The 27,308-nt window shown below is 36.9% G+C and overlaps 1 protein-coding gene and 1 long non-coding RNA gene across 3 annotated transcripts in view; one reads left to right on the top strand and one right to left on the bottom strand.

The window, feature by feature from the left end:
- The window catches only part of LOC131055107 (serine/arginine-rich SC35-like splicing factor SCL28), a 74,955-nt gene that overhangs the window by 10,304 nt on the left and 37,343 nt on the right, over positions 1-27,308 (bottom strand). The gene's annotated exons all lie outside the window — the stretch shown is intronic.
- The window catches only part of LOC131055126 (uncharacterized), a 60,588-nt gene continuing 43,232 nt past the window's right edge, over positions 9,953-27,308 (top strand). For both annotated transcript variants that reach the window (XR_009108134.2, XR_009108140.2), the window contains exon 1: positions 9,953-10,457. This is a non-coding gene — a long non-coding RNA (uncharacterized LOC131055126). The remainder of the gene's footprint in view (positions 10,458-27,308) is intronic.

Below are 27,308 nucleotides of genomic sequence, written 5' to 3'. Positions count from 1 at the left end.
TGATTTTCGGCCTGTAGAATATTTTGGTTCTCTGTTTCTCAGCTACAGAGTTTGCTACATTAACAGATTAAGAAATGAGTGGAGATCCAATCTGCCATGAACCAACAGTCCATGATGCGTTGCTACAGGATGCTCTTTGTGAGCATTATTTCAGGCAGCATGGTTGGATTGTTTACTTTCTGAAAATAAGGGATTATAATGAATAAATTGCCACAGAGTTTATGCATTCATTCAACGAAGGAGAGGCTACTGTTAAAGGATTAAGGGTCATTGCTACAGAGCAACAGATAGCTAAAGTTATAGGGTTGCCACAAGAAGGAGAATTGTTTCCAGAATCAAAAGACGCCAGAAGCACTAGAGCAGAGTTTACACTTCCCACAGATGGACCTCTAACAGTGGACAAGCAAGGAACCATGAGGGTTTCCCTAGCAGCAGAGTGGTCCCAGGTGGCTTATGTGTAATGAAATACATTACTTGCGAAGGGAGGTATCAAATTTACATTCACCTCATTTCAAATTGCTTAGTCATTTACGGCATGTCCGGAGAGTGAATGTTCCTAATTTTCTATACCACCTCATTTCCATAAGTGCCAAAGAAACACAAAAGAATGGAAATCGTTATGTCAGCCATCATGGTTTGATTAAATTGCTTGTAGAACGTTCTCTTAGGGATGTTTCACAGATGGAATGGGGGGTATTTGAAGACATATTGCAGTTTAGGGTTGAAGATGATCCTGTTGCAGATGAGCCAATAGTTGAAAAAGAAAATATTGAAGAACCCTCTTCTCCCGTAGTTTCTGCAGAGAATGAATTGCTCATCGCTGAAGGAGATGTAACTATTACGGAGGAAGAGATGGTTGAGACAAATGTGGAGCAACCCTCCACTTCTTCTAAAAAAGAATCACCATCTTCTAAAAGAAAAGGGAAGGAATTGGAAATAATTAATGCAGATGAAGAACCTATGGTTCAATCGCAGACAACTCGAGTTTCTCCTACAGCCAAGAGGCGTAGGTCAAAAAGAAATACTCCTGCAGCAAAGCCATAGGTAGAAACCATTCCTGTAGCCACTCCAAAGGTTTATGTGAGAAGGACTCAGAGTAAAACCCATAAGGGTCCTCCAGCAGGTGATCTGGCATAGGTTATTTCAGTGGAAACATCAGAAGAAGGGAGCCCTATAGATGTTGAAACTCGGAAGGAAGATGATGTTTATAGACTCTCAAATCTTGCATATGTGGCAGAGCAGCTTGAGGAACCTATTGAAGAGATTCCACGACCTAAGGTAACAACTATTAGACCTCCATCATCCCTAAGCAGTTTATCTATTGCGTTAACATTTTATAGACAATGGGAAATAGAGAGGGCTAGATTGCAGGGGGTTATTGACAAACAACAAAGAGAAATTGAAAAGAGGGATAACAAAATTGAATAATTAGAGGCTAAAGTTGATACAATCACTAGTATGGTCCCTAGATTGATGCAATGTAGGGCACCGCCAAGGGTTTATGCTCTGCATTTAAGGGAGCAATATTTAAATTTCAAATTGAACCGCATTGTTAGGGACCTTAGCCCCTCTTTAGAAACCCCTGAGGAATTTTATGATGCTTACCAAACTTCCCCAACAACTATGAAAAATTTGTTGTGTGAACTTTATTTGCATAACTATGTTGTAGCTTCAGATAGTGAATGGAATCCTTTGTTATATATTGGTGATATCCATATAAAAGCTTTAATGTCATGGGTTCAAAATGAGATCAGCATGGGGGCACAAGCCAGAGCACGCGGGGATTTCGAATTTGATTGTCCATTACCATTGAGGAAGGAAGCAAAAGAGCCAAGAGTTCTTTATTGTGAATGCCAGAAGTTAGTGGTAAGGCAAGATGTTAGGAATCTAGTGCTGCCGATGAGGGAAGAAATATACCAAGCATATGAGTATTTAGTTCAAACTGAAAGTGCAGCTGCAATTGATGGCTTAACTCAGTGCTGGAATAACTTGCCAAAAGAATTGAAGCAGGGAGAACCTTATTCACTACCAAATTTCCATGCAACTATGCAAAGAGCCCCTAAATATATACAACTGGACAGAGAGAAAACCAATAACTGGGTACCTTTGATCTTTCAGCCTCCTATTCTTATGTGGCCACTATTGGGATGTAAGACTACAAATAAGCCCTATGAAGCAGTTATAGAAGAGGTCAGATGGTCCAGGTTGGAAAAGATGAAAGGATTTTACTATAATTTAGCTTCAGGAGGAACAGGTCAAGGAACCATTGGTGACCTAAGAGTTAGTGCAAGAATAAAATTTTTTCCTCTTGCTGGAGGATCAGCAAGATCTTAAAGTTGGGCGGCATGATGAGTTGAGACATTGGCATATTTTTAACCTTATAACTCTTAAGCTTTTGTCATATTTTGATTTACATAATAGTAATGATGTATCGGAAGTTTACTATATGTATTTCATATGTTAGCCTGAACCTATTAAATCATGTTTTGTCTTTGTCAGTTTATTCCTGCAGCCATGTTATTCATTCTTGTTGCCATGCGGATTGTTTAGGGCAATATCATGTGTGAAATTAATAGATGTCCTGATTAAATAAAGTATGTATGTATGTTCTTGTATGTTATTTCTTTTGAAGTGCAGGGAATAAATGATGCTGTGGTGGAAGCTCGCCTATCACGCCAGTTGCAGGAAGAAATTTTCAAGAAGATGACTGAAAGATCAAACAACAAAGATGTTGAAGAGCGTAAGGAATGACATAGGAGAAGCAATCACGCGATACTACTGATGTCTAACTCAAGTGGACATTGGTGTTGTAAATACCACCACAATATGTTATGATTGTGGTTCGGTTTAGATCCACATTTTTTGTAGCTTAACTCCAGCTATCTCCTTTCTCGATTAGTTATCTGCCTCTTCTCTTTGGCATGATCTGTGTTGTTTAAAGTAGATGTTTTCTTTTAAAATAATCTCTTCATCTCTTCTTAGAGGTTAGATAGAAAAAGAGAGAAAGCAAAGCAGAGGATTTTGAAAATAAAGTTACAAGTGTTTTTGAGTTTCTTTTTATGTTGAATCATGTAATGACTTCTGAAGAACGATGAATAAAAATATGTTATTCTGAGCACTTAGAGTTGTTTTTGGGAAGCCTGGAATCACTCACCCAAGGGGGGCCACTTGGTGAGTGTTCCTATGTATTTGTTAAGATTAGTTTTCTTATTTAGCTGCAGTAGACGTTCTTGCATTGATTGTTCCTGCAGCCACTGGAAATAGATCCACTGACTGTTCCTGCAGCCAAACCAAAACAGAGTAATTTCTGTTTATCAACATAGAACTTAGCAAGTATTGTTTGAATGAATTTATGTTAATGCTGAAGTTTTCTTGTAGCCTTTCAATAGTTTCAATTCTTGCTTATCTTTTCTGCATAATGTTAGTTGTTGCAGTAATGCAGAGTAGCTGTTGCAGGAACTTAGTGGATATATAGTGCAGACCCGTTTCAAGTATTACGTCCCTGGGTTGACAATCAAATGAACACTAGCTATAGAAATAGTGACTTTACCAAGTGAATGTCCAAACTTCGGGTTGAGATTTCAACTAGAGTTATTATTCTTAAAGTTGGGTTGAACAAGTATGGCAAACACCAACCCTCATTTTACCCCACCAGAGTATGATGGAAAATTGGATTTAGATGAATTAATGGAATGGATCTCGTAGATGGAGAAGTATTTTGATTTTGAGAACACCACAGAAGAAAGAAAGGTGAAATATGCCCGTACTCGGTTGAAAGGTCATGCATCTCTTTGGTGGGAACATTTGCAGGTTGATAGATAGAGGAGAGGTAAAGAGAAGATCAAGTCATGGGAGCGGATAGTTGCCAAGTTAAAATCGAAGTTTATGCTAGCTGATTACCAAGTCAATCTATTCCGGAAGTTGCAGAACTTGAAGCATAAAGAATCTAGTGTGAAGGAGTATATCGAAGCATTCTACAAGTTGAATATTAGATCCAGACATGTCGATGATGAGGTTGAACAAGTTGCAAGATATTTGAATGGATTGTGGATGTCTATACAAGATGAACTCAATTTGATCAAGTTGTAGAGTGTTGACAAAGGTTACCAATATGCCTTGAAAGCATAAGAGAAGCTGAACAAAAGACATGAGCAGAGACAGAGGTAGAGGTGGATGGTTTTCCAGAGGGAGATTTCAAGGAGGCTGAGGATATTTCAGAGGAAGAGGAACCCGTATAGATCAGAACAAGGACAAGGAAGTAAGCAAAGACGACAATTCATATTGGAAGGATGACAAAGATTTCTACCGAAGGAGAGAACTTGATAGCTACCAGAATGAAATTTTTGGAAAAGATGACAAAAGACAAGATAAGAGAGTGTTTAGAGGAACTTGCTTTAAGTGTGGAGGAGAAGGAAATCGTGCTTTCACATGTAAAAAGATAGAGAATACTGTAAGAAGAAAGCCCCATCAGATCAGCTAACAAAATGGAAGATGGAGAATTGTTGATGACGAGGAGAGCTTTGTGTCATACCAAAGAGGATGAAGAACCCTTGCAGAGGAGAAATTTGTTTAAGGCCAGATGTAAGGTATCCGGTAAGTGTTGTGAAGTAGTTATTGATAGTGGTAGTTCAGATAATCTTGTTTCTGAAGAGATGGTGAAAAAATTGAAGTTGGAAAGATTGAAACACCCTAAACCTTATCAAATAGCATGGATTAAAGATGATCATAAGTTTTTAGTAAGTGAGCAATGATTGGTGAAATCGAAAATTGGAAATTATCATGATGAAGTTTTGTGTGATATTATGCTTATGGTTATTTGTCACCTTTTGTTGGGTAGCGCTTGGCAGTTTGATAGACATACAATACATGATGGAAGAAAGAACATATACACCATTGTAGAAAATAGGATGAAACAAACCTTGTTACCCTTGGAGGAGCCCTTGAAGAGTGAAGTCTGTACGAATGCTAGAATCTGTTTGGTGGATGGAAGGAAATTCCTGGATGGAATGAGACATGAGAATGTGTGTTTTGCCTTAGTTCCTAAGAGGAATGAGAACCTATAACATGAAGAAGAAGAATCGAAGGAGATAAAAGAATTTTTGATAGAGTATGAAGACATCATTTCAAATAATATGCTTGATTCTCGAAGCTAGTCTGCCTAACAAAGCTGCACACCTGATGACACCGACAAAGAGTGAAGAATTGAATAGACAAGTGCAAGAATTATTGAAGAAAGGTTTGATCATAGAAATTTTGAGTCCCTGTGCAATACCAGCAATGTTAGCACCTAAGAAGAATGGAGAATGGAGGACATGTACCGATTCCAGAGCAATAAACAAGATCACAGTGAAGTACCGGTTTCGTTTACCTGGGATGGATGACATAATGGATTGTTTAAGTGGAACCAAACACTACACCAAGATAGACTTTAAGAGTGGATATCATTAGATCAGAATTAGAGAAGGAGATGAGTAAAAGACAGCATTCAAGACAAATGAAGGATTGTATGAATGGTTGGTGATGCCTTTTGGGTTGACTAATGCACCAAGTACTTTCATGAGGTTGACGAATGAGGTATTGAAGAAATTCTTGGGTAAATTTATTATTGTATATTTGGATGACATTCTAATTTTTCGTAAGATGAAAGAGGAGCATTTGTTGCATTTGAGGCAAGTTTTGCAGAGGTTGAGAGAAGAGAAGTTGTTGATAAATCTAAATAAGTGTAGTTTCATGAAAGAAGAGTTAGTCTATTTGGGATTTGTGATATCTGCAGATGGATTGAAGATGGACCTTGAGAAGGTAAGAGCAATTGTTGAATGGCCTACACCAGAAAGAATTGGAGAGGTTAGATCATTTCGTGGATTGGCTAGTTTCTACCAGAAGTTTATCAAGAATTTTAGTTTAGTTTGTAGCCCTATGACTAAGACAATGAGAGGAGATAGGAAGGAATTCAAGTAGACAACCAGAGCAAATAGGAGTTTTGAATTACCGAAGCAAAAAGTGATTGAGAAACCTGTGTTAGCTTTACCAGATTTCAACAAAGTATTTCAAGTGGACTATGATGCAAGTGGGAATGCAATTGGAGCCGTGTTAAGTCAGGAAGCGAGAGTGGTAGATTATTTTAGTGAAAAGTTGAATGAAGCCAGGAGGAGATATTCAATGTATGATCAATAATATTATGCCATAGTTCAAGCCTTGAAGAATTGGAGACATTACCTGTTGCCTAAGGAATTTGTGTTGTATACGACTATCAAGCCTTGTAGTATTTGAACAGTCAGAGTAAGTTGAATCAGAGACATATGAGATGGGTAGAATTTTTGCAGAGTTACACCTTTGTGTTGAAGCATAGGAGTGGGAAGTCAAACAAAGTTGCTGATGCATTGAGTAGAAGGAGAAATTTTATGACAAAGATGAGAGTGACAGTATTAGGATTTGAAGAGTTGAAGACCTTGTATGATGATGACCCAGATTTTGCAAAACCTTAGAAAGCATGTAGAGCACCGGTTACGGTAGATAGAAGCAAATGGTTAGATTATTTAATTTAGTATGGGATGTTATTCATAGGAGTTCATTTGCATATACCTAAGCGTTCTATAAGGGATGATAAAGGAGAAGAATAGTGGAGGATTAGCCAGACACTTTGGTGTTGACAAAATAGTAGTAGTAGTGAGTGAACATTACTTTTGGTCTCAGATTCATAAGGATGTTAGGAAATTTGTGCAAAGCTGTAGAGTTTGTCAAGTTGCAAAAGGTAGTAGTCAGAATGTGGGATTGTATAGGCCTTTGACAGTTCCAAAGAGACCTTGGGAAAACATAAGCATGGATTTCTTACTTGGATTTCCTAAGACACAGAGAAGAAATGATTATGTATTTGTGGTGGTGGATAGATTCTCGAAGATGGCTCGTTTCATACCTTGTAAGAAAACATCAGATGCAACGCATGTAGCTAACTTATTTTTCAAGGAAGTAGTGAGATTGCACGGATTACCTAAGAGCATAGTTTCGGATAGAGACACTAAGTTTGTTGGTTATTTTTGGAGAACACTTTGGAAGAAGATGAAGACAAATTTGGAGTTCAGTTCTAATTTTCACCCACAAATTGATGGACAGATTAAGGTAGTGAACATGAGCTTGGGAAATTTGTTGAGATGCTTAGTTGGAGAGAAAATTGAAAGTTGGGATTTGATTCTTGCACAAGCAGGGTTTTCCTACAATAATTCAGTGAATAAGAGTACCGGAAGAACACAGTTTGAGATTGTCACCAGAGCACACCCTAGAGGTATATCGGAATTGAGAGATATCAGTAATGAAGACAAGAGGAGTGCAAAGGCATAAGAGTTTGTAGATCACATGGAGGCCTTGCATATTTAGGTTAAACAACAATTGGAGGATATGAACAAAAAGTATCAGGAGAAGGCAGATGAGAATAGACAACATAAAGAATTTGAAGTTGGCGATGAAGTGATGGTGTATCTGAGATTTTTTTTTTCCAGTTGGAACATATAACAAGTTGTAGATGAGGAAGTTTGGACCTTGCAAGATCTTGAGGAAATTCAGTTCCGGAAATGCATATGAAGTGGAGCTACCAGATAGTTTGAGTATTTCACCTATATTCAACATTGCATATCTACATCAGTATCATGAATCAGAATTCAATGAAGACAATATTGCAAACTTGGAGAAACAGTTTCCTTGGAAGGAACCAGAGCAGATTGAAGACATTTTGGAGAGTAGGATTGGGCGTAGTATCGAGAGCAGTTAGTACAAGGAGTATCTTGTGAAGTGGAAGGACATACCAGTTGAAGATTCATCTTGGATTTCTCAGGTAGAGGTGGACTGCCTTGGTTTTCCTCTAACCCCAACAAAGTGAAGGACTCACTTTTCCAACAACCCCGGATTTCTGATGCAGGAGCATCCCCGGTTCTTGGCAATCTTACATCAACTAAAAACATTTATTTTTAGTTTGTTTTCTATTTTGTAGTTTCAACATTTCTTTCCACATTTTCTTGCATTTTCTCACAGGATCTTGCGGAGCTAGATTTTGCTTTTGAACACGATTATCTTCCTTATTCCTAAACCGCGAAACTTTTGGATCATTTTCCGGCAAGTTATCGCTTCCGGATTTTGTGATAGTTTTCTAGCTTAGAACACCAAAACCGCCTGAACCTATTTTGCTATTGGTGAATCTTGCGGATCCTTTCCATAGCTTGCAGAGCCCCGATTTGTTGATTCCAATGCTCCTTGGCGTGTGGCCGACCTTCCCTTTGATCCGTACTTCATCCTTTGGATTTTCTGAAGGACACTCTTTGGCGGAGGCCGACTTGGTGGTTTTTCACGTTTGATCTTGTCCTTCGACATTTGATCCCTCTTGGGCTGACCCAGATCCCTCTTGACCATATAAATCAATGTATTTTGCATCTTAAATTATCAGAGAGAACATAGAAGACATTTCCTAAGATTTAGGGGTCCGGAGTTGACTGATTCTGTAATTGAGTATGTACGTGGCAGACCAGTGAGCCTGATCTTGTAACTCGGATGTTATCGATCATTTGTAAACAGTTTTCATAATCTAATTCATTCAGTTTTGCATCGCCTCCATCATCTTGTCTTGCTTTCGTTGTGTTTACTCTTGCTGCACGGTTCAGATAGATCGTATTGAGATCCCTCCTAACCGTGACTGCACCAATACACCTCTAATTTTGTGCTGTGGAGGTTGATTGTGGGGGAGGGCCTAGATATTAACATTGTATATGAGGATATGGGGTTGATATGTAGTAGAAATGAATGACCTATGATGATGGACTATACTTGTAAATTTTATTTTTTAGTAATATATGAGTGTTGCCCCTTAGCAATGATTTACCTACCAAAAGAAAGAATTATAAATAATATAATATTTTTATTATATAAATTTTACATTAAATTATTTTTATATATAATTTAAAAAAAAATGTTTTATATTTTATTGGCATAGATGTCCTAAATATATATATGTAAAAGGTATCTAAAGATATATATCTTATTTACAGAGCAAAACATTGATATTTATACTTTTATTTAAGAGCTTTAACAATTTTAATATAGCTTATTTTTTTATTATTTTATTTGTAGTACATTTTTAATTTTTTAAAAAATAATCATATTTATGCTCAATTTTATTATAATATTTTATTTGTTCTCTTTTCCTCTCCATCTATATCTTCCATATATTTTCTTCAATCTATCCCTTTATATCCATCTTATTGTCTCTCGAGCTCTCTTAATCACTATATCTCTCACTCTCTCTATCCCTCTTTATATATCACTTCCTATCTTTATCTTTATATTTCTATATCCCACTCTCATTCTCTCTCTTTGTCTCTCCCTCTCTCTATACATTTATCTCCTACATCTCTTTCTATCCCTTTGTCCCCCCCTCTCTCTCTGAATCTTCCTCTCATTCTCTATCTCCATCTCCATCTCCATCTACATATCTGTGCTTTCCTCTCTACCTATTGACAGGAACTTGACACATTGCGTCCCTTGTCTTCATTGTCATCCCATTGAAATTATACATATAAGATACTCAACATTATAAATTATAAATTATTCGTGCATTGTGTCCCTTGCCTTCAATTGTTATCCCATTGAGATTATATATATAAGATATTCAACACTATAAATTATAGATTATACATATACTCAATCGACATGTTAAGAGATGAGGCTGGGACTGTGCGAATTTGAGGGAATGGATACCTTCAATCCTTGACTCTTAGAAAAAGAGGTTCGACCTAAGACTTGTACTTCGCATAACTATACAGACATTATAGATGAAAAATTCTCCATAAAGAAACATTTATTAAAAAAAAAATACTCACCCTCACACTTTTGTCCTCTAGATAATCATCCATGATCCATGAATATTTTTAAGAGCAGGACCAGCACTTCATTCTTAAAAAAACAAAACAAATCTCACACTTACTTTTGTCTGTCTAGAAAACCTTTGAAAAAAAATCAGATAGGTAATCATCCAAGATCCTTGAATAGCTTTAAGAGAGGGACTAGCACTTCATACTTTGATAATGTTGTGGTGAAATGGCTACTGCGCGTGATTATTATTTCCACGAAAATTACTTCCGCCGTCATGAAAGCCTTTCCTTTATGTGAAGCGGCGGGCAAAATTTATGGCATAGCTCTTTCACCATTTTTAGAAAATCGTGCAGAATTTGCTATACATTTTAGGCGCCGGTTTTGAAATTTGTAAATTGTTGGGGCGCCTTATACTTGTCCGCAACAGTAACAGTTGCCTTTTACGGCTCTTACATTTCGCTGAGTGATTCAGTACTTATTCACTTATCAATCACAAATGGAAGAAGTAAATTCAGGTCTGTTGCCTCTGCTTTTAGCAGGAGTTCAGTCGAAAACATGGCAGAGTTGGATTTTGGGCAATTATTTCAGCATCAGCCCATCTCAAGGTATTGCCGAATTCTCCTTCTCTATCCTCTATGGGAACACTTGCTTGAAGTGAAATTAAGGTTAATTCTGCAAGACTTTTTCGTTCCCTATAATGTGATTGATAATTTTTAAGATAAATGAGAATAACCCTCTTCGCATATCTGATTGTATTGTCTGGTTTTACTTAATATTTTAATTCTGATAGGTTTTTTCATTACTCATCTGTAGATCTTCATCTGGTAGATAAATTTTAAGGTACATAGTACTCGCCCTGTTTGTATATCTGTTTATTTTGACATTCAGCAGAACCCTTATACTTATTCTCTGTTATATATGCAGATCTATGTACAGATGTCTCTGTGTTTACATGTGTATATATACAAAGCCCCGACTCTCTGTATTTTTCCATGTGTATATACTAATTTATAAATTGTCTCTGTATTTACGCGTGTATATATACAAAGCCCTGGCTATACACTCAAATGTTACACCCAACTGAGTACACATAATCATTTATGCATATCACACAAATCTGGATATGTAGACATATGCAATTAGATTATATTAATTGCTAGAAAACTATTTATATTTGAATCAAAGATGGATTGGTTATCGAGAGGGGTCAGCAATTCTGTGATAGAGCATTTTGGCAGCAAATGGGAGGTCTTAAGTTTGATTCTTAACTAATCCATAAAAAGTTTAATATGGTAACCAAGCCCAAATCAGGAGATCCAAGCCAAACTAGAATCCCTGAGCACTTGCACAGCCACACCTGAACCAAAATGGACCGGTCCCAAAAAGACTAGTAGCTCTGACAGAGCACCCAACAGTAAATGGGAGATCTTAATGGGAGGTCCTAATTGGACATCTAAAGGATCCAAAAACAAAACAAAATCGAATTTATATATGAATTTGTGATATGAGAGAACATTCCTAGTTTAAACTTGGAGCAAAACCATCAAGGATTGGAACTTGGCAGAAAGGAATATCCTTGGAAAGGTAAATTTAGGTATTATACCTCAAGGGCAGAATTGTTTTTAAGATAAAGTCTCACACGTTCAAGTAGGCATAGATTTTGTTGATTGTTATAATTCGGTCTTCTCGTTGTCTGATTAGCAATATGGTTACTGTCTTGTAGGCTGCTTGGCATGGTCTTTACATTTTGTAACAGAAGCTAGAAAATTGATGGACGCCACCAAAGTGCTAAACTAAAGCAATTAAGTATTGATTTTGTTCTGCAAACTAGTATTTTTGTAAACTTATCTCTATAGGCATTTGAGAAATTCAAGTTGAAAGACTGGGTATAAAATGTGCATAACAACCATATATTTCGTTTAATATTCTTTTTATCTTCTACTTAGTCAAAGTGAATTTTGTATTAGAATGAATCCTATTGAAGTTCTACAGGGAAAGTTAAATAACTTAAGCTCCATGTAGGGATAACTTTAAGTAAAGTCTTCTTAAAAAAATATAAAATCTTGACAAATCTTTAATTTTTTGAAAAAATAATTATTTTATATTAGTGAATCTTTTTTTTTTTCAAAAAAATATTAATATTAGTGGCGGATTTTAGTAATTTTTTTTATAGAAAATCTTGGTGAATCTTGAAAAATAATAGAAAATTGAATTAATTACCATGACAAATCCTTAAATTTTTTAAAAAAATCTTATAGAAAAATAGAGGCCTAAAGGTTGAAATTATTGATGGCTTTAAGGGTTTAGAATCTATAATATTTAGTTACTACCATTAATTTAAATTATAATCTAAGGGCCCACATTGAATTCTGTGAGATAAAATGTACCCATAGTTTGTAATGCTCATGGAGCCCAAAATTGCTTTTAGACCATTTATTTCCATTGAGATCAACAATCCAAAAGCAATCTCAACCCCCATAAACATTACAAATTGTATCTACATTTTATGTCATGGATTTCCATTGAGATCAACAATCCAAAAGCAATCTTAGCCCCCATAAACATTACAAATTGTATCTACATTTTATGTCATGGAATACAATGAAGGTTATTAGATTATATATAAATCAATGATGACAACTAAAGATTGGTGATATGACCCTAAAATAACTAATAATTATGATATATCATTGCAAATTAATTGAGATGTCTACAATAACTTATAAAATTTAGGTGAATCTAATCTAATAATGTACAAAAATTGTGGCGATTTTTGAGTTAAAAAGTTTAATAAAATAAATGTTATGGTGATTTAAATAAGTTTAAAACAAAATTTTGTAAAAATGTGGTGATTCAAGTCACTTTAAAGTTTGAAGCATTAGCCAAATTTTGATTCTCAAATTTCAGCTATTAGCCAATTGTCAAATATTAGCCACTAACAAAAATCAGTGGCTCTTGTCTAGGAAATTTCTTTTTCCAACGTCATTCTACCCATCATTCAGGGGAAAGCTGCTTTGCATAAATTGAAAATAAATCAATAGCAAGTAGAATATCATGTCCATATCAGGGGAAAGCCGCTTTGCATTCAATAGCAAGTAGAATATCACGTCCATATAGTAAGAGCAAATTTAAATATCAACAATTTTTGGCATGTCTGGTGGGATCTAAAAGTAAAGTCTTGATTTTTTTAATAGATCTATAATGAAAAAATAACAAAATTTATGAGCAAAAGATCTCTGACTAGATCATTTGTAGCCACTAATCTTGATATCTTTGTTTCACCATTGATTCTAATTCCTAGGAAGAACACATGGTCACCCTCATCCATCGTCTTTTTAAATGACAAGACAAGGAGCTCCTAGGAATTTCGTCCCCTAGAATAATGGTAGCCCCTTGGTAGGATTAGTAGCTCTAGCTACATGCGATCCTATTCTTGTCAATGCTTTGAAAGCAATTCCCAAGTTCATTAGAGAAGATTTCAAGATTCTTAAAGAGCACCTCAAAGATGTCGTAAACATCATAATTCGTTTTGTAACTAAACAAAATGTAGCATTGAGGTTATTTATAGATTCCTTTAAATTAGGAGCACTTGAATGGTATTGGTCATTAGATCCTAATTCAATAAACTCATGGGATTAATTGGGAGATGCCTTTTTTAAATATTCAAAGAGAAGGAGATTGTTCTTCCACACTTAATCACTATAAAGAGAGCTTTGCGAGAAGCTATTATTGATTTTAGTTCAAGATTCTAGAAGATAATTTAAAATATCTATGGTTGTAGGACCACTTGTAGAAATGACACTTAAGTTCTATTCGAAGGCTTTTCAATTCAAACATATTGGTAATGATTCAATCTCGAGGTGGCTAGAGTCTTTCTACAACTTATGTTCTAGCAGTAAGAGCAGGAAATAGTGTTGGAAGTACATGTTGATGTGGTTGTCATTGATGTCAAACTTCTTGTTCCGAATTGGTCCAGAATGTTTGTGGTGTAGAGTTATCTTGTTGTGTTGTTGATGTTGCAGTCGTTCTATTGGTCGTTTCAGAAGTGTTTGGGTCTAGAATTTGTTGCTGGTGTTGAATGTTGTTATTTTCATTGGATATAGTTTCGGTATTATGGATATGATGGTTTTGTGGTCTAGAAACATCTTTGTGTTCTCTGAGTGTTGTGGCATTGATTGTTGCTGGTTGTGAGATTCGATGCTAGACCTATCCTTAGGTTCGGATATGATTAGTGGAAGTGTGTTTGATATGTTATGGGTCTCACTGTAGCGTTTGGAGATCCAAATTTGAGTTTTTTTGCATTGGAAAGTATGTCGTTGACTGTTAATTGCTTATATGGATGCATAGCGTGTGGATATGCTATTGGTTATGTTCCGGTGATTGTGGATTGGTGAATTGATCTTTGGAAGTTGTGTTTTGGTCCCCTCTTTCTCCTAGAGTGGATCAGTGCATGCATTTTTGGTTTAGAAAGTGTATTTTGATTTAGGCCGACTTGGTTTAAGCGTTGATGATCTATCTTGTATATAAGGATGTGTATGATTGAGCTGTGTAAGAGGTGTGGAAGGAGATTGTGATGGATATAGATGTGAGGATAATCAATGAGGTTCAGTAAAGAGCAGAAGAAGAGTTGTTCGAATGATATGTAAGTTGTGCTAAGACTGTGACAAAGATTTGAGATAGAGTGTTGGCAGTTGAGGTCAGAGTTGTGTGTGTTGATGTTGGTCGCTTGATGCAGAGTTTAAAGACAACTTCATGATTAGGAGATCCTTCTTTTCATATCATTTTTGTATCTTGCCCAGAGTGTAGTTAGCTTCATATTTTGCAAGTCCTCTTTGTATCTTGCCCCATGAGCAATTAGCCTTGGTGTGCAAGTCCGTGTTGACTTGTTTTTTATGACAACATCTAACACAAAATAAAGTATTCCAACTGTCACCTTACTCTCTCTTGATCAAAGTTCAATTATATGCTAAGATTGCAATAAGTTCAAATAATTGACTCCAAGGTTCTGATTATGCAATGGATGTGACTCAGTTGGTTTGATGTGATATGCTGGTAATCCAAGCGGACTTACGTTTGAATCATTCTTTCACTTCTTTGCTGTGATTGGAACTTCATCATCGGATATAACAATTTTGTGATGCTTCTACTTCGAATGAACTGAACTGGAATGGATTGAAATTAAAGGGGAAAGGGTTAGAAGGATCTAAATCTACTCCTAAGGGCAGTGATATCAATAGATAGTGTTCTAATGGACAAATTCTAAATCTACTCCTAAGGGCAGTGATATCAAGTTTTGCTTCGCCAAGATTAACTACAACTCCACAAGAACTGATGCAATCTTCTATGGATGTTGAATGATTTTCACATCGAGAAAGTGCATTTGAATACCCAAAATGACGCAATCCAAACGACTATACACGATCAAACTTAGTGCAAATTTGGTGGCTCAGGCTAACTTACACTGCAACTTATAATCAACAAGATGCAAAAAGTATGAACCATGGAAATTCATCAAATACCATTACATTCTCCATTGAAATCAAAGCACTACTCTACTTGTACTCTAAGGTGAGGAAGGTGAAACCATGCAAGTTTTGAAAAAATAACTTAAGTGGACACCATCAGAGAACAATGTTTCATTGTTATTATCTCAAAAAATTATTGCAACAATTTCATACAAATCTCCCTCCTTTATAAATGAAGGGGTCACTCCCTTATATAGGCCTCCAACCTTGATTACATGCAAACCCTAATTAGGGTTTATCCCAAAAGATTCCACACACATGATGCAACAAGGTGGGAATAAACATTAATAACCCATCATGCCCATTATCCATTAATTACATTTTGCCAAAAATGGTGTCCACTATGCATTAAATGCACCACTTCTTTCAAATTTGCCCTATGCGTAATAAATACATCATCACCTCCAAAATCGATTACATGCAAAAGATGCTCCACCATTGTATTAAGTATGATGATTGCCATACAATGAATTAGCCGCCACCTTGGTCAAATATTCCAGCAACGACTGCGCCACTATGCCTTCATGTACTCAATAGATTCTCGCAATGCAAATGGACCCCGTCGTCATTTATAATTTTCTTGGTTGTGCTTCATTAATATGAAATATTCTCTTTGCATGTCACCAACTCATCCTTTACAAGAATCTTTCCATTTCGGGCCCACAAAAGACATTCTGGAAGATTTTCCTACCTTGGAAGAATTTTAACAAATTTATCCGCTCCTGCAGGAATCCTGCACATCTGGAATTTTTGGAGAGAGAAAATGCTTCAAGAGAGAATTTTGTCCTTAAGGAAGATTTCTGTGCACACTTTGCCTCAAAGGAAGATTTTCTTGACCACTGACCATTTTCCATGCCTAAGTAATTTTGTCTTGTTTTGAGCTCTGGAGAGAGAAAATCTTCTTACTTAGCCAATTTTCCCCGAGGAAGGAATTTCTTCAATCTTTAGCCAAATTTCACATTTTCCAAGAATTTTGTCTTGAAGGAAGGAGATTCCAACACTTGTCAATAATTTTTTACTTTCTTGGAATTGTCCTGAATAAAAGAATTTCCAACACAGTCAATTTTTCACTTTTCTTGGAATTTTGTCCTCAAGGAAGGAATTTCCAACACTTAGTCAATTTTTCACTTTTCCTACTTTTTAGGATTTTTTTTTCAATTTTGAGTTCCAGGCTTGAAAGAGGATTTTTTGAAATTCTTCTGGAGGGGATTTTCCTTTCTCATTCTTATCCTTGACTTCAAATTTCCATGCCTTGGAATTCAACCTTCAATCTTGGGTGCTAGAATGACCTTGTGGAGGAATTTTTTTTGGAAGGAAAATTCCTTGACTTCAAATTTCCATGCCTTGGAATTCAACCTTCAATCTTGGGCACTGGAATGACCTTGCGGAGGAATTTTCTTTGGAAGGAAAATTCCTTGACATCAAATTTCTATGGCTTAGAATTCAACCTTCAATCTTGGGTGCTGGAATGACCTTGTGGAGGAATTTTCTTTGGAAGGAAAATTTCGTGACTTCAAATTTCCATGCCTTGGAATTCAACCTTCAATCTTGGGCGCTGGAATGACTATGTGGAGGAATTTTCTTTGTAAGGAAAATTCCTTCCCTTCCTCACTTTGGCGCCCTGATGCACACTTGGGCGGAATTTCTATGCTGTGGAGGATTATTGACTGTGTTGACTTTTCCATGACACCTTGGTTTTAGCGCCCAAGCACATGACTGGGTGGATTTTTCATGCAAGGGAGGAATTTTGGGTGTGGAGGAAAAATTTTCCTCCACACCCCTATTTTGGCGCCCAACTGCCAGCTTGGGTGAAATTTTGGTAGGTTGAAGGAAAAGTCGCCATGGAGGAAAATTCCTCCATGGCCTCATTTTGGCGCCCAATTGCTAGCTTAGGCAGAATTTTGGTAGGGTGAAGGAAAATATGGTGTGGAGGAAAATTCCTGCACACCCTCACTTTGGCGCCCACCTCCTTGAAAGCCGTTTTGCCTTTGGCAAGGATTTGTCATTGATTGCTCATCAGACTTAGCCAATTTTACTCATTTCTGGATTGGGATGTCATTTCAGGATTGAAGTGATTTTTCTCTCCCTTGGAAAGTTTTCAATGCCTTTCCATTTTTGGAATGATTTCCACATAGCCATTTTTTGCTCAGATGCTTGCTTTTTCAAACTTTCTGAATTTAGACAAGTATTTAGGAATGTTCAATCTTTAGTGCCAACACCCTTGCCTGTGAAGAACTTGCCAAAAATAGAAATTGCTAAAAATAGTAAGTACTTCCAAATGTTAAGATTAGGGCAAAACAAGATGAGATGATGCTTACTAAAAATAGAAACTTATTAAAAATAGAAATTGCTAAAAATAGTAAGTTTGATTTTGTGCAAATTAAAGACAATCTAAGACAAAATGAAATCCCTAAAAAAAAAATAGAAAGTTGCTCAGAATTCGCTCAAATTTCACTAGGAGGTTCCTTGGAGGGCTCTGATTCCAATGCAACGTTCAATTTTTCCAAACCTTTAAAGGAAAGGCCTCAAATCCAAGTTTGAAGGGCAAAACCCTTAAATGGACAAAACAGGTTCCAGATAACCAAATTTATTCAAATGACTTGCAGACTTGATCAAATTTCATTCCAATCACTTGTAGACCGAGGAGACCGAAGGGATTGCTGCAAAAAGACTTAGAGAAACACAACCAAAAGACAAAGAGGACCTAAAAAGTAGGGGGTCCCCATTTGCAATGGGGGGATGTGTGAAAACGACACAATAGTCTAGAGCAGTTAGCTCTTTTCTTTATAATCTGATATACATAGTGGATATATTTTGTTGGCAGGTGCTCACTGTGGTTTTCCCCTGTTTGGGTTTTCCACATATAAATCTTGGTGTTCATGCGTTGTTGATTAATTGTTTATGTGTTGCATTTAGTTTTTGTTTTGGATTGATTCCCGCTCCTCTTAGTCCTGTCTTGGGTTCAACAATTGTTATTAGAGCAAGGTTCCTCTTGAGTAAGCATAATTGCTTGAGGTAGATCCGTTATGGCGCAGGTTGTGCATTACAAAGTTCCTATCTTTGATGGTACAAATTTTCCATACTAGAAGGAGAGAATGGAGTCGCATGTGGAGACACTGCAAAATGGAATTTGGGAAATCATTTTGATCGGATATACACCTCCTTAGGGTGGTGCTCAGACCCTGGATGAGATAAAGTTGAAGGAGACTAATGTGAAGGCTCGAGCTATAATTTTCAGTTGTATAAGTGATTCAATGTCTGGAAGAGTAAAAGGTTTGAAGGAAGCGAACACTGTATGGGAAAAACTGTGTTTGGCATATGAAGGAGATTCAAAGACAAAGCATACTAGGTTGATGAATTTGAAGCAAAAGTATGAGTATCTGAGAATGTTGGAAGATGAGAGTGTTGAGAGCTATATTCATAAAGTGATTGATCTTTTTGATGGCATTAGAGTTGTCGGTGGACAATTGGAAGAATGTGATGTTCATAAGATTTTGTTGACTTTGCCTAATTCCTACAAGCCGTAGAGATGTGTTATACAGAAGAGCAATGACTTGAGTAAGTATACCATTGATCAACTTATTGGAACCTTAAAAGCCTATGAGATTTCAGAAATGGAGCAAAATAAGAGAGAAAAGAGAGAAGCAACATTTAATGTTTCAAGACTTGATGATTCAGAATGCAGTGGAGATCTAGATGAAGCTGAAGCAAATTTTGTGAGAAGATTGCAGCGAGAGACCAAAAAATACAAAGATAAGTTACCTCTAAAATCTTTTTCTTGTGGTAGAATTGGACATTATGCTTCTAAGTGCACTTATAGAGAAGACTATAAGAGATCGGATGATGATGAGAAGAAGAACAAGTTTAAGAGACACAATAATAGAAGAGAGAAGAAGGGCTTATGTTCTATTGAGGAGCATACATTAGAAGATGAAGTTGGTGATGATTCGAATGAAGAATCCTCGTTTCTAGCAATTGAAGATAAGAAGAATGTTTTGGAGAAATCGGAAGAAGAGAAATCAGTTAAGATTGCATTGCATGCTAAGATAGAATCGAGTAAATGGATTAGAGACTCCGGATGTTCAAATCATATGACTAGTGATAAAGACAGATTTATTAATCTCAAGAAGTATGATGGAGGATTAGTGAAGTTTGTTGGAGAAGATGGTGCAACTATTCGAGTTATTGGAAGCGTTTCTATCGATGGTAAGCATAAGACCGATGATGTTTATTATGTTGAAGGATTAAGACATAGTTTGTCAAGTCTTAGTCAAATGTGTAGAAAAGGATATGAAGTGTTGTTGAGTAGCTCCGAATGCGTGATTTTAAAGGAGAAGATTGGTAAGAGAGTTGTAGAAGGAGTTAGAATAGGTGGGAATGTATATTATATCAAGGGCAAAAAGGAGAATAAGTGTTTGCTAGCGCAAAAGGTTGAGATGTTGGCAAGAGACATTGCATTGTTGATCAGATGTTGTTATTGATGGCAACTAGAGTTAGATATCCAATCCGTAGTTCATGATTCATTCATATCGGAAGAGAGATTGAGGTTCGGTGAGGTCTGGTGAGATAGTATAGTGCATATGGTAGTGTAAAGTAATTTGGTTGGCAGATCAGCTGTGTTGAGTGTTTGGTGTTGTAGATCTCGAAGAAGCATTGTGGACGTGTAATATGCCTTATTCTAGGTTTATGGACTCCGGTGTTGAGTTTTGAGTGAGTTGGAAGGTCTAGTAGACATGTTTTCAGGTAGAATAGTGTTCATTAGTAGTAACGTGTGAATATTCATTACGCGGATCATGCAGAGTAATTCTGGTGATTGTTTGTGTGTTCGACGATGTTAAGCCAACATATGGAAAGCGTGTGGACAATTTGTTTTTGTCCGCATGATTGTTTTGGATCGGATTGAGCCGACTTGGGTAACACGTTTCATTTGTGTTATGCGTTTTTGGGTCGACATGAAGAAGACCTAAATTGATGTTGCGGATATATAAGAACGATTGATTTGATCATTTTTGATATCGATAGTGATGTGTGTATGAGCAATTGTGCGCAGTTTCAAGTGCGCGATTGAAAGATTTAAGCTCCAAAATATAGAAGAATATCAGAACAGAGCAGCAGAGCAGAGAAGAGTAAGACTGTGATTTGTGCTTAACTAGAACTATTTTTGGCATTTGTAGATGCTGTTTATCAGTTTAGACATTCCAATTATTATTTGTAATCATTTCTAAGGCAGTGAGCCTTCCAAGGTTTTAGCCCTCATTGTAATTTGAGCAGTGAGCTCTAGGCAGTGTGCTTGAATGCATGTGCCTTCCCCTTATGTAATATTATTATATTTCTAATAAGGTATATTAATATTGTGGGTCTCAATCCCACCGTTGTTTTTCCCTTAACTGGGTTTCCACCTAAAAATCCTGGTGTTATGGTGTTGTGGTTAATTGCTTTGTGTTTCTGCACTCTACTTTTATTCATTTGCATTAAGTGGGTTAAAGGATAGATTAAGAATGTTAAAAATTGCAGAACACTGATTCAGCCCCCCTCTCAGTGTTCCTTGATTCCAACAATTGGTATCAGAGCCTAGTTCCTTGAAAGAAGCCTAAAAGCTTGAGGAGGGTCCGGGAAAGCGAATCAATGGATTCCAGTAGTCTTAGACAACAACTTCCTTGTTGCACTTGAAGATCTTGATCAATCACAAGCTGAGGTCTGGCAAGTGAATGCAAGCCTTAAGGATGTTTAGAACTTCATTGAGTCATTGAAAGATCAATTGAACAAGTCAAGGGAAAAGAGAAAGGAACTTGTTGACAAACCGAAGGAGAAAGAAAGTGAAAGCATTGATGAAGAAGCCTCGAAGGAAAAGACAAAAGAGTGTGAGAGACTTGCTAGAGCTAATACAGTTCAAAAAAATGAGATGGAATCTATTGTGATGAGATTGACAAAAGAGATTGAGGAAAGGAAGAAGAATGAGGAGAAGCTTGTTCAGTCCTTGAAAGACAAATCTGAAGAATGTTGCAAACTTGAGAATGAGAATAGACAATTGAAGCTTGACTTGCAAGACTCTAAACAACATGATGAAGATCTTGAAAGGCAGATCATTCTTCTTAGATATGATCTTGATGTTGCAAATGAGTACAAGGAGAAGTTCCCGATCAGCTTAGCCAAGCTTGATGAGATGCTCATTTGTCAGAAGAATGCTAATGACACGAGGTCTTGGATTTGAAAAAGGTGAAAGCTTCAAATCAGCCCAGCAAAAGAACAATTTAAGAAGGCTTCCAGTAAGGCAACTTAATGCTCATAAGTTCAATGGTAACTGTTTTGTTTGTAATAAATTTGGTCATATGGCTAGTCAATGCAGAAATAGGATGATCAATAATGGTCCATCTTTCTCCGGTAAATGTTTCAAATGCAATAAGTATGGTCATAAGGCAAATGAATTAAAACGTGTGATAAATAACTTTCCAAATAGGAGAAATGTTTGATGTTATGCATGTGGTATGTTTGGACATGTTGCTAATCAATGCAGATCAAGAGGAAATTAGATGAACTTTAGCCCTAGACAAGGAAATGTTGTTTGCTATGCTTGCAATAAATCTGGTCACATTGCTAAGTATTGCAGAAGTAGAAACATGAATAGAAGAGGTTCGAAAGACGAGAATAAGAATGTGAAGGCAGATGAGAAGGGAAAAGTGAAAGTTGATGAGATCAGAGATTAGATGAAGAAGACTTGGGTTAAAAAGAGCAATGATGATGTAGGAAGTGGGTCCGCACCTGATTTCGGTGCTAGAACCTCATTCGGTAACTAAGCTAAGACATTCGGCCTTGGGGGAAACAATCATGAAATCCTATAAACCTCCTGTTTGAGATCTACGTCTGATTTCGACAGGTTGCAAAGGTGTATATGATGATCACAGATATTTTGGATGGATTTTCGAAAGAGTTCGAGCAGATTTGAAGGTCTGCAGAAGATTTTTGTGGAATGTAGAGTATCTAGAAGTATTAGAGCAAAGTGCATTTATTACAAGGAAAAGTTAGGATTGTGGAAGATAAAAAGTGATTTCACCACTTCATTTATCACTTTGTGTTTGAAGAGCTTTGAAAGCAAAATTTTCAGTGATCGAAGCGTGAAAAAAGATCTCTCAGGAGATTTGGCAAGAAACCCTAATCTGGTGATCAAGGTATTTATTGATAAAACTTTTTAAGTTTGAAGTCTTAAATTTCAGAAATGGTTGCATCTGGTGTTGCTACCCCTCTTGTTATTGATATCACTGAGCGTGCACGAGCGAATTTCAAACATCATCCATTTATCTTTGTGGAAGACGATCCAAAAAGCGTATTTTCATCGATGCCCTACGATGTCTTGCTTATTGAAGATGTTAGGGTTTACACGCACTGTCCCATTGAGGAATTGGGAAGCACTCACATGTTGAATTTGTACAACAATCAACTCTCTAATAAGAATTCAATGCTGAAACCAGAATTTCAAGGGTTGGAAGACAAGGGTTTTGCGTAGTTTGTTAGATTTTCGATGTTCTATGAACCCGAATGGATCCGGTACATATGGAGCAGAATGCTCGACGAATTTATATGGTTGAACAAGCCACACAAGATCATGAAGATTGTTACTCAAGTTGTGACAGGTTTATGTGCATCCAGAGAGCTGCCATCTTTGAAGGCTGCAAAGAATGATATTGTGACAAATGCAACCGGATTGAATTTTGACAAACGGGTGATGACTATAAACGACATTCTGGAGCATGGCATCAGATTTGTCTCTATGGTAATCGGATATAAGATCTATTACTCCATTTGGGAGAATTCCGTCTCCGGTACTGCAATATATGCCGCTTATGAAATGATGAGGGAAAACAAGAAATATGACCTTTGTGAACTGCTCTGGAGTGAGCTGATAAAGAATTTGAGGAAGATCAAAGAGAACAAGAAACATCCTTTTAAGTATGGAACTCTGCTTCTATGTTTGTTTTTCTACTTTATGAATGAGCTTCCGGGTGTTGGGCAGGTGCAATGGGCCTTTGACAGGCCGATAGGAGTTCAAATCAGAGAATACTTGTACAACTCCGATGACTGTAAGGTCCAGAATAAGAAGTTATAGGGATATTTCAAGAATTTACAATAGGAAATGCATGAGAGGGAAAGAATCCCTAAGTCCATAGTGGAAAAATATCAAGACACAATCTGTTTTATGGTGGATACGAATCAGTGCTTAATGGAAGTTGTGGAGCCCCGGATGGTATGGATTATGCCTATGGGTTATGAGGTGGAAGAACAAATATTGGATATTTATGCACAATATATGCTAAGCAAATCGGTTGATCCCAAGGAGGAAAGATTTGGGACGTATGTAGAAAAGAACTTAAAGCTACATCGACAATTCGAGAATCCGGTGATACAGAAGAAAGTAAGAAAAGAAGTTGAGGCTCTTGAAGAGAGCATGGGAATAACTAAGGAAGTAGTTCGGGAAGCAAGAGAGAAGAATATCCTCTCTGAGGAGCAGACTGTTAAGGTGGAGAAGAAAGCTAAACCGGAAGCATCTATACCTAAGCCAAGGCAATCAAGAAGTGTTGCTCCCTCCTTCGGTTCACATAAGCCTTCTAGCAAGCTTGCAAGACCAAATCCATCAGTCAAGCCATCCACTGGTGATGAGAAGAGGAAGTCAGTCAGATTTGTGATTGTAGATGATGATGAGGAAACTGAATTTGATGAAGCAGTCAAGGAGGTTAAAGCCAAAGCAGCTAAGGCCACCAAGGTTACTAAGGAGAAACCATCCGATGAAACTAAATCCGGTAAGAAATCAAAACCATTTGGAATTGATGAGGCATTAAAGAAAGGAAAACTTGAAGTTAAACCTCCTACGTCTTTAAATGAAATTGCGAATGAAGTTGCAAAGAATGGTAACTTGAAGCCATTATCAAAATGGTATGAAAATTTTGACAAGAACGGTAAAAAAACTTTAGAGGGAGCAACTGTAGAGTACTTGAATGTATATAGTAAAGCTCTAATTGAACTAATGTTAGTCATACCCAAGAGCTTGTATGAAATTTTGGATGCTAGGAGACAAACAACAAATAAAGAAGATGAGAGATTGAAAGAATATGTACTAGTTAATTTATGCTTTGTGATTTCTAAAGAGGAGATTGCAAGATTACTTAAGCTAGCAAAGAATGAGTTCAGGAGTAAGACTAGAGTAAATAAAATCATGTTTGGGAAAATTGACGAGGTTGCAAAAGAAACAGAGAATTTTGACAAAAATATTATTTGAGAATCAATATGAAGTTAATTAGGTAAAAGGACAAGAAGAATCTCATTCGGAAGCACAAAACATGCCATTTTAGGAAACTGAGTAGACAAAGGATGCTACTTCTGTTTTGGAAGTACTGATTGATGATCAAGATGTGAAGGATGTAGAAGATAAGGATATAGTTGATGCGGGTGAAGCAGTGAAAGCAGATGAGGTTGAGAATCCTCCGGTAGACACTGTAGAGAAGGGTGTAGAGAAAGTGCAGGTAGAGGTAAAGAAAGAAATCATTCTAGAAGCAAGAGACATTGCAGAGCCAGTGAAGGGAAAGCAAATAATTGATGATCCGGAATTTGTGCAAGGTCCTATTAATCTTGCCTCTCTGTCCCCCATCCAGAAGCTTTAGTTAGCTTCATTTGCTCAAGCAAAGGCTAGTGAGGATCTTCTGAAGTCACACACTGAGGATAGTATGTTGCTAACCCTGGCATCCGGTATTTTGGAGAAATTAATGCCTTCATTTCAGAAGGATACTTTAGATACACCATCTAGGCAGTTGAAAAGTCTAATCAACTCTGTGGACAATCTCTTTGAATCTTTTGATAAATCTACTGAGGAGAAAGTGTCGGATGAGTTTGATATTAAGAGGCTCTGAACATTGAAGAAGATGATTGCCAAGGACAGAGTCACTTTAGACGCCTATGTGAAGAGCATGAAGGATGGATTATCCGAAGGTGGCAACTTGTACAAATCATGCCTATCTTTGAAAAGGTTCATTGAAGACATTGAGAAGAAGTCTAAGGAGCATGAGGATGAGGTAGCACACATATCTCAGTCGGTTGACCTTCTGTTAGTTTTATTGAGCAATCATGAAGATCAAGTGATATCATTGCTTGAGAAAATCAAAATCTTGAATCATGACAGGGAGAGAATAATTGCAAGAGTTGGAGAACTTCGGAGTTGCATTACTCCTAAGTTAGATATTATGTTTAGTGCCTTGAAAGATACTCAAGATGCTCTAGCCAACATTGATCCGATAGATCTAAAAACAATAAAGGTGCAAGCTTACCTTTTCAACAGTCTTATAATGGAGAGTCTGAAGAAGGGTTGGGATAGCCACTTGGGTACATTGAAGAATTCTTATGCAGACATCTTCAAATTTTTGTGAGTATGTAAGGACTGTGTGTACATATGTAAATAGCATTTTTGGTTTGAATTTTTTATTTTCGGGACCCTATCTTTGCCATTGATATCAAAGGGGGAGTGTAGAGGAGTGAAAAATGTTATTCTTAGGGGGAGTTGTTGATTCTTGGAGTCCAATTGATAGATTCTTGTTGCAGTGTACAATATTTTGGTTTTGGTCCGGCACTTAGTCATTTTTCACTAAGTGTTGCCATCAATGCCCAAAAGGGGAGATTGTTGGCAAGAGACACTGCATTGTTGATCAGATGTTGTCATTGATGGCAACTAGAGTTAGAAATCCAATCCGTAGTTCATGATTCATTCATATTGGAAGAGAGATTGAGGTTCGGTGAGGTTTGGTGAGATAGTATAATGTATCCGATAGTGTACAATAATTTGGTTGGCGGATTAGTTGTGTTGAGTGTTTGGTGTTGCGGATCTCGGAGAAGCATTGTGGACGTGTAATATGCCTTATTCTAGGTTGATGGCCTCCGGTGTTGAGTTTTGAGTGAGTTGGAAGATTCGGTAGACAGGTTTTCAAGTAGAACAGTGTTCATTAGCAATAACATGTGGATATTCATTATGCGGATTGTGCAGAGTATTTTTGGTGATTGTTTGCGTTCGAGGATATTAAGCCGACATATGGAAAGCGTGTGGACAATTTGTTTTGGTCCACATGATTGTTTTGGATTGGATTGAGCCAACTAGGGTAACACGCTTCATTTGTGTGTTATGCGTTTTTGGGCCGATAGGAAGAAGACCTAAATTGATGTTGTGGATATATAAGACTGCTTGATTTGATCATTTTTTGATATCGGTAATGATGTGTGAGGTGTGTATGAGTGATTGTACGTAGTTTCAACTTCAAGTGTGCGATTGAAAGATTTAAGCTTCGAAATATAGTAGAATATCAGAACAAAGCAGCAAAGCAGAGCAGAGTAAGACTATGCGGTTTGCTTAACGGGAACTGTTTTTGGCATTTGTAGATGCTGTTTATTAGTTCAGACATTCCAATTAGTATTTGTAATCATTTGTAAGGCGGTGAACCTTCCAGGGTTGTAGTCCTCATTGTAATTTGAGTAGTGAACTCTAGGTAGTGTGGCTGAATGCATGTGCATTCCCCTCATGTAATATTATTATACTTCTAACAAGGTATATTGATATTGTGGGTCTCAATCCCACTGTGGTTTTTCTCTTAATCGGGTTTCCACGTAAAAATCCTGTTGTTATTGTGTTGTGGTTAATTGTTTTGTGTTTTTGCACTCTACTTTTATTCATTTGCATTAAGTGGTTTAAAGGACAGATTAAGAATGTTAAAAATTGCAGCATTGATTCACCCCCCCTTCTCAATGTTCCTTGATTCCAACATGAGATTGTTCCAGTTGTTCCAGAGAAGACAAGTGATCGAGAAGAAAGCAAAGAGAAGGAAACAAATGATGAAGAAGAAGAAGAAGAAGAGAATTCAAAGAAAGTTCTTGCTAAGTATGTTTAGAAGCATCATTTGGAGA

This window comes from Cryptomeria japonica, chromosome 2 (genome assembly GCF_030272615.1).
Source record: "Cryptomeria japonica chromosome 2, Sugi_1.0, whole genome shotgun sequence".
Taxonomy (NCBI): Eukaryota; Viridiplantae; Streptophyta; class Pinopsida; order Cupressales; family Cupressaceae; genus Cryptomeria; species Cryptomeria japonica.
Note: the sequence above shows the minus strand (reverse complement) of the source record. Positions and strands in the feature narration are given on the sequence as shown.